This window comes from Canis lupus, chromosome 7 (assembly GCF_011100685.1).
Source record: "Canis lupus familiaris isolate Mischka breed German Shepherd chromosome 7, alternate assembly UU_Cfam_GSD_1.0, whole genome shotgun sequence".
NCBI lineage: Eukaryota > Metazoa > Chordata > Mammalia > Carnivora > Canidae > Canis > Canis lupus.
In genome coordinates, this window is record NC_049228.1 from 47,946,894 (window position 1) to 47,958,430 (window position 11,537).

Here is an 11,537-nt window from a genome sequence, read left to right on the forward strand (position 1 = left end):
CTTAAAATGCCTAATTTCTTTTTTTTTAAATGCCTAATTTCAATTAAAATAAGGTTTTTAAAAATGTAGTAAGGTATTTTAAAAATTAATAAAAATAGTTTTGTCCTAGTTTTATTTAATGGCTCAAACCAGGACCAGAAAGACTATGATTTGCTCTAAATTTTAGTATTTTCTTTATTCATCTTCCTTTCCTGTAGTTGTGCTCTCCTAATGTACAGAATGTTATTGGAAAAGATTTCATCAAAGTCTTACTCAAATTAACAGCTTTCAATAGCATTTCTGCTCAAAGTAGTCCTTTGAAGAGGTAGGTGCCAATCCATGAATTGTGTATTAGTAGTATGAGATGAAATAATACAAAAATGGAAAGTACTTCAAAAATTTTAGAGCATTTTAACATTCCCATGGCATTCAAGGGCTTAACACATTGAACTGTTTTCTTGAAGAGGGTGTAGACCATTTCTAACGTGATTGATTTGACATGCTTATTTGCGTATGGCTTGAGCTATACAGACCAGCACAGTAGGACTGTGTATCTACCTGTGATGGCTGGATAAAAAAAATTAAAAAGAGCCCTACCCACAGAAAGTTTGAAAAACACTGTGTTAGTGAAGCTAGTGGGTCTGTCTGAAATTTTTCTTAGTCCAGGCCTGTCCGGCATGCAGCCATAGCCCATACCACTGAGAACAGCATTCTGAGGTTCTTGGTATTAGGGAAAGGCATCATTAAATCCTTATACAAATGACAAGACATTTTTACAAACTGTGAGATATTCAACCTATGACTCCCTTTTGAAGGATGACATAAAGGATGATCTGTTCTCTCTGACTTATTTGGTAATCACAAAGTAAAGTGAACACTACCAGGACTCAGGTATTTATCACAAAAGCTAAACAGCCTAGTGACATTTTTGTTCCCTATTATTCATATCAATTCTTTTTTTTTTTTTATAAACACACATCCACACACCAGTGCACATAAGAGAGAGCATGAGAGAGAGAGAGTGCATGGAGGGGAGGGGCAGAGGAAAGAGGGAGAAAGAGAGAATCCCAAGCATGTTGCATGCTCAGCAGAGCTTGCCACAGATCTCAATCTCAGGACCCTGAGATCATGACCTAAGCCAAAATCAAGAGTTAGATGCTTAACCAACTGAGCCACCCAGGCACTCCCATATCATTTCTACAGGGCTTAATTTCCCTTTGTGAATACTGACCCAGCCTGGGGGAAAAGTTGAGCTGTTATCTCCAGCTCAGTACCTTTTTGAGGTAAAACTCTAAAGTGAGGTTTGCCTACCCCACCTTCTCATCACTCTTTTCTCTTTTGTCTTCTGACCTTCTGGCGTCCAACACCCAGGACAATCATGCTGCCGCCCAGTTCCCAACTATTCCACAGGCCCAGGCTCCCAAGACAGAACAGGAAACTTCTGCTGTGCCCTCAGCCCCACCCATCCCACTCTTGAGCGTCTATCAGACACTGATGAGTCTGAATCTAAAATGGTGGCTGTATAAATCATTGCTTTCAGAGAGGTATTAACCTAGCAGTGAGCTGAAAGTCACGGAAGTACAGGTACTTTCTTGAAAAAAAAGAAAAAGACATATTTGTAAAAGACAATCAAATATGAAGCAAAGGTTTCCTCTTTTTTTTTTTTTTTTTGGTCTAGTTAAAGTTTGTATACCATATACCTTTGTGGATTATTACTGTCCCAATTGCTTTTCTATCCACAACTCACAGGAAGTATGTAAGAAATAAGTTCTTAGGTAAGAAACAAGTACATTTATACCCAGGAAGAAAACGTAATGAGTAGCTAGTTCTCCACCATCATTTTACTAAGTAGAAAAATGAGACCCTAAAAAGTGAAATGATTTGGATGCTTTCATACAAACAAATGCATTATTGTTGATAATGAAACAATTTCATATTTAGAGGAATACAAATTTATGAATTTTATTTAAGTAATTCCATTTTGAACAAATAAAATATCTGGTCAGAGCAATGTGGTACCCATTCATTTAAGACATTAATTTTGAGTCATTTTTAAAATATTTTATTTATTTATTCATGAGAGACACAGAGAGGCAGAAACTATAGGCAGAGGGAGAAGCAGGCTTCCTGTGGGGGGCCCAGTGTGGGACTTGATCCCAGGAACCGGGGTTCACGACCTGAACCAAAAGCAGATGCTCAACCACTGAGCCACTCAGGGGCCCCTTGAGTCATTTTGAAAATATCTGGTCCCCATGTTATTTAAAGTTGGTTTCAATATTTGCAGGCATTATTTCCTTCATATTGAAAACCTTCTTTTTAAAGGATGTCATTCTAAGGTACAATTCTAACTTCATGTGTGCTTCTCTGTACATGTTTGTACACAATCTGTCACATCTGTTGAATCTTGGGTAGATACCTTTTGAATCAACAAATAAAAGTGAAAGTTTTTAAGAGAATGTTTAATGAATAGAGTGGGCTAATATAAGCTTAGGAGAAATAAATGTCTTTACAAGTAGCATTGAGTAGAAACAAAGTAGAACATGGATTTCTAAAATAGTTTTGATTTGAAATTTTACTCTGGTAAGAAATAAAGTGAGGGATCTTAACCAGAAGAGTCATGACTTATAACTGCATGGGGACCTTAAGTAGAATCATTTGTCTCCTTATGTTGAACTACAGAGTGAGGACAGTTCGAGGACTCCTGCTTGACCAGTTCATTCAGCAAAATTTAATGAATTTTGTTCTGTGCTTAGATAGTTTAGCAATCATGTCTGTTATGGGACTAATTTATGTCAAGCATGTCAAAAGCATTCTGAAAGATGCAATGAATTCACTGTGGCATCAATCCCTTTTAGCTTATTTTTTAGGTATGTGCTCAAGTGGAGAAAATTATTGTACATATCAGTGTGATATTTTTGAGAAAAATATATGATTCTCTATAGCTTTACATTTAAATCTCTTCTAATTTTTAAAATCTTCATCTCTGTAATTCAAATTATTTCCCCTTGTTACTTAGTAGAAAGTAATTTATATAGAGATAATCCTGTTTTCATTGGAAATAAATTTTGAAAGCTATTCAAAACCATTATGGGAAGTGTGTGTGTGTGTGTGTGTGTGAGTGAGAGAGAGAGAGAGAGAGAGAGAACTTGCAAAATTCCATTGCCTAGCCTATTGCATGTATAAATAGTGGAGTCGCAAGTATTTAGAGATGTAATTAATGTAGATGTACGAAGATCAGTTAAAGCACTATTTTAGAAATAAGATGGACCTTTGGGCTTGTCTAATCCAACCCATCCATTTATAGGTGGGAAAATTAAGGTTCATAGTACATTCTGCATATGAATTGCTCAAGTCTGCAAAATGAGCTTGAAACAAATTAGACTGCAGACTTTTTGATCCTCAATCTAGAAAACTTTCAACCATAGCATAAACCAAATAGGGACCTTGGACTTCAATTCTAACTTCATGTGTGCTTCTCTGTACATGTTTCTGTAGCTATTGTGACTCCTGTAGTAGATGAGTTTTGCGTTTTATTTTTTTATAAGCTCAGGGAAAGAACATAGTATGGTGGGGAGGAAAGGAGACTGACGGAGTCCTCTCCACACCAACTTCAAAGGGTGTGGTAACAAGTTACTCAACTTCTCTGGTTGCGCTTCCACCATGTAAAAATGGAGCGATGTGTGCTTTGTGTGATTATAAGATTAAAGTAGTATGTTTTAAATTACCAAGCATCTTATCTGGCAGACAATAAGAATAATGTGATGTTTCTTCCCCCTTCCACTTTTTTCAGATATATGTTTCACCACAATCTTCCCTGTACAATTTTCCTGAGAGCGATACAATATCTTGTTATCTTTTTTCTGTCAATGCTTATGAACATGCTGGACACGGGCAGCCCAGGTGGCTCAGCAGTTTAGCGCTGCCTCAAGCCCAGGGCCTGATCCTGGAGTCCTGGGATCGAGTCCCACGTCCAGCTCCCTGCATGGAGCCTGCTTCTCCCTCTGCCTGTGTCTCTGCCTCTCTCTGCGTGTCTATCATGAATAAATAAAATATTTTAAAAAGAGAAAATGCTGGACATAGTTGATGCTTGAATTACATTCACTGATTTGAATTGGATTCATAAAAGTACTCTGAATAAGTGATTCTAGTTTAATTTGCAATTGAGATAACTTGAGATTTTGGGTCAAGAGAATCAATGTGAACCTGTCTCACATTGATTCTAACTTTCAAACTTCACGATCATACGTGCATTATTTTACCTATTTCAGTTAGATGAACCAGAATATGTGAATGCACATGTACTGTAAAATGCTATACAAATAAGTAATTTTATTACTGACAGTTTATCCTCTCATTTAAAAGTTAAGATTTGCATTCAGCACCGTTCAGTACCATTTGTTAAGAGGGACACTTAGCCATGTTCTGACAGTGGGAATTGCTTGAAAATCAGCTTTAGAGAATAAAACAAAAACAAGGAGAATAACTGTTCTTATGGCTTTGTAAATGGGGTAGAGAAGTGACTATAAATTTATTTCATCAATGCTTTCCACTTGGAATTTACATTATTTTGTAATGTTTGATTACATATTTATTTAGAATATTGGGCTATTTGCTCCTGCTTCAGTCTCAAGATTAAGCCTGATGAGTTCATTCTTACCTAGATGATTAAAGTTCATTCTTACACTGATTGATTAAAGGCCAAATCTAGCAGCACACCCTGGACCACTACCTGCCTCCTCACCAACCTCCTTCCTGTTTGTTTATTTCCATTCCATTTCCAGTATTTCCTGGAAACTGCTCCACTGGTCATAGCCTGCCCTTAAGCTTTCTCCTCAAGTCTGCGTCTGACCTCAGAAAAGAAACTCAAGTATAAAAACAAGAGACATAATCTTCCTGTGGCTTGGGTTTGACCAAGTGCTTGTAGGGTCAAAATTCAGGTGGGTTTGAAGTCTGATCATCCAAATTAGTGGTCTAGAAACCGGGAGGTCATTGCAGGATCTCAGCAGTTGCAGGGAAGGGGAGAGGCAGGGAAGAGTAGAAGCAGAGTTGATCATTCAGACAATTTTCCTGACTGGTATTCTTACTTGACACTGGTGAGGAGAGGAGGAACAACAGTCAACTCTCCTTGGAGATCCCTTTCTAAGTTTAGTTTGTATTTTGTCTGTGTTCCAGACCTACAGGAATTGGATCAAATGTAAGATCCTTAACATTCATAGGTGTAAACTTAATTTTCTTCTTCCTTTAATCTTTTTTCTCCCAAGAAGAAATGTCCTTTGACTCTGTCAGTTTCTGTCTGCTCTTTGGGTGTTTTCCTGTAGGACCTCGAACAGACTGCACCTCCACCCTCACACTGAGCATTCATACCCTTATCTTCTAGTCACTGGAATGAACACTGGGTGTCACATGCAATTGATGAATCACCAAATCCTACGTCTGAAACTAATATTACACTATATGTTAATTAAATTGAATTTAAGTAAAAAAAATTTTAAAAGAAGAGAAAATAAGGCAAACCACCATACCAAGGGAAATATGTCCCAACTATTAGAGGGTTTATATTAAAAAAAAAAAATCAGTGTGGCCAATTCTTAACCCAAAAGGATAAATCTAGGAGAAAAAGCAAAAACAAAAACAGGAGCTAGTTTTGTGGAGAATGGGAGCTTCCTGCTGTCCTTCAAATCAATCTTCCTCTGAAGCATTTGCTGGTTTAGATATAAAACCAGCTTTATGAGAAAACAAGCATTTTAGCACTTAGATGATCTAAGCACAGATGTTTAATTCATTTTATTTGAGAAACCATTCCTGCCTCTCATAGTATACACAAAGAAAAGAATAAACTATCAAGCACACTCATTTACATAATCTGTTCAGTTTAAAATGATAATTAGTTAGTCCCAGGCTAGAATGTACAACTCAGCAGGCAAAAGTAATTTTAAAATCATTAGACTTATATATCACGGTCAAGAGGTCAGCACGCTAGAAATTCATTATGCAATAAGGAAAAGCACTTCCAGTTCCTACATCTTTGTCCTGTGCCCTTCTTCAGAAGAGTAAATTAAAAAAATACTGTTGGAAAAAGAATCCATTTCTACAATTACTTTTGGAAAAAAAGTAATATTGGTGACCCAGTGATTCTGGTTTTAAGTGCAGACCTTGTTCAACTTCAATTCATTTAAGGTCCTGGTAAGGATAAAACTCCAAAAACGATCATCAAAAGCATTTATTATAAGCCAATCTATGACTGGATAGGATTTGTTCCCTATCTTACCTCAAATTCTTAGATCACCTATTTTACACTTAAAGAGCATTCAGACAAGGTATACAGAGCGATGGGGAAGACTCCTGAGGTTTACTTTCCAGTAGAAACTCTGTTTCCAGCCCCAGATGATTATAATACAAATTCTTGTCTTTAGTTCCAGTAAAGTCTGAGTCTATACATTTTATAAATCCAAAGTTAAATCTTTTCCCTCTAGTCTATCAAGTTCAGTGAATGGGCAGTATAGAATTTCCTCTCAGCCAATTTATAGAGGCTCTTCCTCCTGGAACATTCTTCAGCAACTGAGTGAAGTTTTTTACTGAGAGTTCTCACTGGCATCCATTTATGTGGCCCATGTGAAACCATTACTATGCTGACCATGTTACAGTGGAGAGTAGCGTACGCTGCTATTCCAAACGGTTGCTATGAATAGAAAACACTTGACCGGGCAACACCAAACTAAGATGTTTTAGCAGCCCACACTGGCAGTTGCTTTTGTAATTCAGAAACTATATCAGTGGTTCTGTGATATAAACTCATGTGTTTTTGTTTTTGTTTTTGTTTTTTATCTTTCCAGATAATAACTTTATCTGCTTGCTCCTTAAGGAAGTGATGGCTGAGTAGGTATAGCTGGCAAGTCACTGTCTCTGAGTTCTGCCCATAAGTATCATGTGATGGGGCACCATAGGATAACAAGAAGGAAAGCTGGACAGCTCTGAGACCTCTTACAAATTCTCACTCTTGGTTGTTTTGGACATGTTAATTTCTCCCCCTTTCCTCCTCTGTCATTCTTCTCACTTTTTTTTTTTTGTCATTTAAATATGGCTTTACTCCATCTTATTTTTTATGCTATATTCATATTTTTTATTTTTAAATTCCTACCATTGGTTTTTAAACCCATCTAATTTTATATTTATTTTTTCATTTTAATTTTGCAATAGATTTATTTTCTGGTCCTTTAAATTCTTCTTTAAATTATATGATAGATTTTGTTTTTACTACTTTTATTTATTTTAGGGATTTTTAAAAAAGATTTTATTTATTTATTCATGAGAGACACAGATAAAGAGGCAGAGACACAGGCAGAGGGAGAAGCAGACTCCCTGTGGGGAGCCCAATGTGGGACTTGATCCCAGGACCTGGGATCACAACCTGAGCTGAAGACAGACACTCAACCACTGAGCTACCCAGGTGCCCCTATTTACTTTAGTTTTAATTACTTTTTAATTCACATCTCCTCACCTCTCATAACATTCACATTCTGTTCTTACAGTTTTCCTTAAGTTTGATTGCTCTTCTGGCTGATCTTTAAGAAACATATATAGAAAGATGGTACTGGTTTGAGAAAGTCCAGTCCAACAATACATAGCCAGGGGGCTTTCTCCTAGACCTTTAGCAGCTACCATATGCTGCCCGGTATTGGAAACCATACCTGAGCTATTCTCTTCCTCAGGGTATCTCCCCACTAGGCTCCACCTAATGACACAGGAAGCACACAAGACAACCTTCCAACAAGGACTAATTATCCCTGCACATAGCATACAGGGTAGCAAACAGGTAGCATAGTTTGACTTGTGACTATGCTTCCTTCTTATATAGTCTAGACTTGATATGAGGGGATGTATGTTTCCTAATATTAAGGTTACTTTTCACTTCTATAATCTTAGTTTTTAAAACTGTGTTCTAAGAGTTGTGATCCTCTAAAATATATTGTTCATTATTCAATTCTAAGTGCAGCCAGAAACACAAAGATTAAAAAAAAAAAAAAAAAAAAAAGGCAAGTCTTCCTCAGAGACATGCCTTCTTTTTGCTCTTTACCACCCTTTTCTGCCAGGACAGGTTTTGCTAAAGAATCAGATACAATTGTAGCTCCAGGGAAGCTGTGTAAGGAGAATAGTCAAGTTTCTGGCACCAACCTGTTTCTAGTATATTGACTTCCACATATCTACAGGTCTCCTCCAACCATCCAGGCAGGGTCTCAAGGCACTTCTCTGTGCTTGCTGCCAATAGACAGTGGTGAAAGGAGACTCAAAATAGGCAAAAGCTGTGCTCCTGTGGGAAGAACCCCATTTTTCCAGGACTTATACTCTTTCTCCTGCACTGGATATCAGAGCCTAAGGAGAAGGATGCTCATAGTACTTCTAGAACATAGATTTAGTTCCCATGTTTTGGGAAACATGACAAGACTGAGGCAAGGCTTTTTCAGTCTTCTGTTTGTTTCTCATAAGAGAGCAGGATACTGTGAACCTTCAGGCTCCAGGACATGATGACCATTCCCTTGACTTTCCACATCTCTTTCCTTGGGATTGATGTTGAGTCTCCTTTCAGGATACCACCATGGATCAGTTCTCATTCTGTGAAGGGTCTTGGCTCATTATTGTCTAAGTTGGCTGATTCATTGTCTTACATTAACTCGACAAATTACATTGCTTTAATAGTCAAATGATCTTGTTAATTTCTGCCAAAATGAGGGGCTACATGTCAACTGTTCTAAAACTAGAGTTACCACTTTAAATGGAAGCCTCCCATCACATAATTGGATGGTAGCTAAGAAATCCACTGACAAATTAAACAAGTCACCTTAAGTGGATATTTTGCAAATATATAATTTTTAAGGATGCTTCAAGTAAAGTTCAAGATAATATATTTATTCTACTGGCATACAACTGTGAGGTTTATTTTAATGACTTGCTGTAAGTGTTGGATAATAATTGCACTAAATATTTCCTAAGCTATTTTTAGGATTGATGAATATACATGTATAATATATTAAATATTGACAAACTACTCTCCAAAGTGGCTGTAATAATTTATGATATTGCTAGCAGTCTCAGAGTTCCTCATCAACATACATCCTTATCAACATTTGGCATTGTCAAACTTCTTGCCTTTTTTTTTTTTTTTTAAATCTGTGGTGATGATATGGTATTTCATTGTTCTGTTTTACTTTTTTTCTATTTATGGATCAAATATCTTCAGACATTTAGTGTCTATTACATTTTCTCTGCTGTGGGTTGCCTATTCATAGCCTATAGCTAATTTCTATTGTGTTCTATTTTGTTTGCTTTCCACATTTGTGTGGAAATTCTTTTTACGTTTCCCAAAAATGGATCCCTTATTTACTTTATGCTTCAAGTATTTTTACCTAGTTTTTTATTTATCTTTTGATTTTTACCTTGAGGAGTTCTTTGTTATAAAGAGGTGTTTGATTTTTATACAAAAATGTCTCTTATTTTATATGTGATTTTTGCCTTTTAAATCTGATTTGAGATCTTTTACTACCCTGAGGTCTTAGAGTCAGCTTCTTATAATTTTGGTGTTTTAAAGTTTTTCTTCTTGAGTCTTTAGTCCATTTGATGTTTGTTTTGTACGTGATTCAGTGAAGGAATCTCATGCTTTTTTTTTTTTTTTTCAAATGGAAAGTCAATTGTCTCAAGATTCTTTATTAAAGCTTTGTTCTTTTCCTCAACAATTTCTAATATATCATCTAAAATATAATATTGCCTATATGCTTTTTGGTTGTCTAAATCCTCTGTTATGCTAATTCTTGCATGAATACCATTCTGTTCTAATTACTAGAAGTACACAGAATTTCAGTAAGCTTTGAACTCATCATGCAAGTATTCTGTTTTTTGTCTTAAGATTTGCAAGCTTGGACCTTTATGTCCAATTTTTAGAACTGACATATTTTAAATGCTATCATGACCATGGTTTATCTCTTTTTGTGTTCTCAATCATATATAATTTTTTTCTCTTAAAGACTTAGTTTCATGAGACTTGATCCTAAGTATATTTTATTTTGTTAAGATGAATTTTCATATTTTGTAATGTTTATTTGTAGTGTATAAAATGCTATTGATATTTGAGAATTTATCTTATATGTAGCAAATTTGCTAAATTCTTTGTATTTTTCCTGGAAATTCTTAGTATATTCTATTTAGATAATCCTAATTTCTATAAATAACATATTCCAAATCTTTCATTTTATCTTGAGACACTACCTAGAACTTCTGTATAATATCAAATTGTTAAGGTGATAATACTTTATAATTCTAAAATGTCAACATTAAACATGATATTTGCTCTCAGTATATCAGGGTGCTAAGATGGTTTATTTTTAATGCCTTGTTTCCTTTGGTGTAGGGAGCTATAAATATAAAATTATATGAGATTCTCTCTGTATCTTTTATAGTAGTAATTGAATGTTTATTTTTACTTAATCTATTTCTGCATTCTCTCTTTTAAAGATTTATTAATCTTAGAGAGCACAAGCAGAAAGGGCAGGGTGAGGGGAGGAGAATCTCAAGCAGACTCTGCACCAAGTGCAGAGCCCAATTCAGGGCTCAGTCTCGCTACCCTGAGATCATGACCTGAGCCAAAACTGAGAGTCAGAGGCTTAACTGCCTGCACCACCCAAGTGCTCCTGTTCCTGTATTCTATTACAATAATAGATATCCTAATATTGGGACAAACCTAACCGTCCTTGTCTTTCAATCCTGGCCATATCATTTCTATATGAATAGCCTCAGAGAAGCTACTTAATATCTCTACATTTTAGTTTTTAAAGAGTGCCTACCTTATTTTGTGTGTGTGTATAAATAACTTTTTAAGGAAAATATAAAATCCTGACTTTCATACAAATATGAAATAAACAGGCTCCAAATTAATGAGGGACTCAGCAAATGTCACAACTGATTCAAAGAAGAATTAAAAGTATCACACATATAGGCAATAGGCAATATTGAAATAAATTTACAAAGATATGCCAATTTGGTCTATCCACTGGCAATAATAAATTGTATTCCACAGCACACAAATATTTGCATTTCTATACTCAACAATTATTTGTATTAAGTCAGTTCTCTATAATTTTCAGAGTTGTGAAATATCTCAAAGACAATGAAAGACACAGATTGTATATAATCAGATAAACCCAGAGGATGCACTGGATAATCCCTATTTTTTAATCAAAAAATATTTTTTTGCTTCATTTAAAAATCTATCCTAATTTTCCCCAGAGATTGTTTGAATATATATACACACACAAACATACACATACATATACTCTTGTAAAAGTATATGTAAAACATATGTTTTGTATGTAAAAGTACACATATGTATGTTATATGTGAAAGTATATGTAAAAACATAAAATTCACACTGTCATATAGCGGTTACTGTCATTGATATTATTTTATATAGTCAAGTTGGTTTATTTATACATCAGCATTTTTATATCTATATGCTTAAGTAAATTGGGCTATAATTTTCTATGGACTACCTTATTTATATATTTTTAATC

General features: G+C 35.3%; 1 protein-coding gene across 4 annotated transcripts in view; it reads left to right on the forward strand.

The window, feature by feature from the left end:
* Positions 1–11,537, forward strand: part of RIT2 (Ras like without CAAX 2) — a 467,387-nt gene that overhangs the window by 365,044 nt on the left and 90,806 nt on the right. The window lies entirely within an intron of this gene.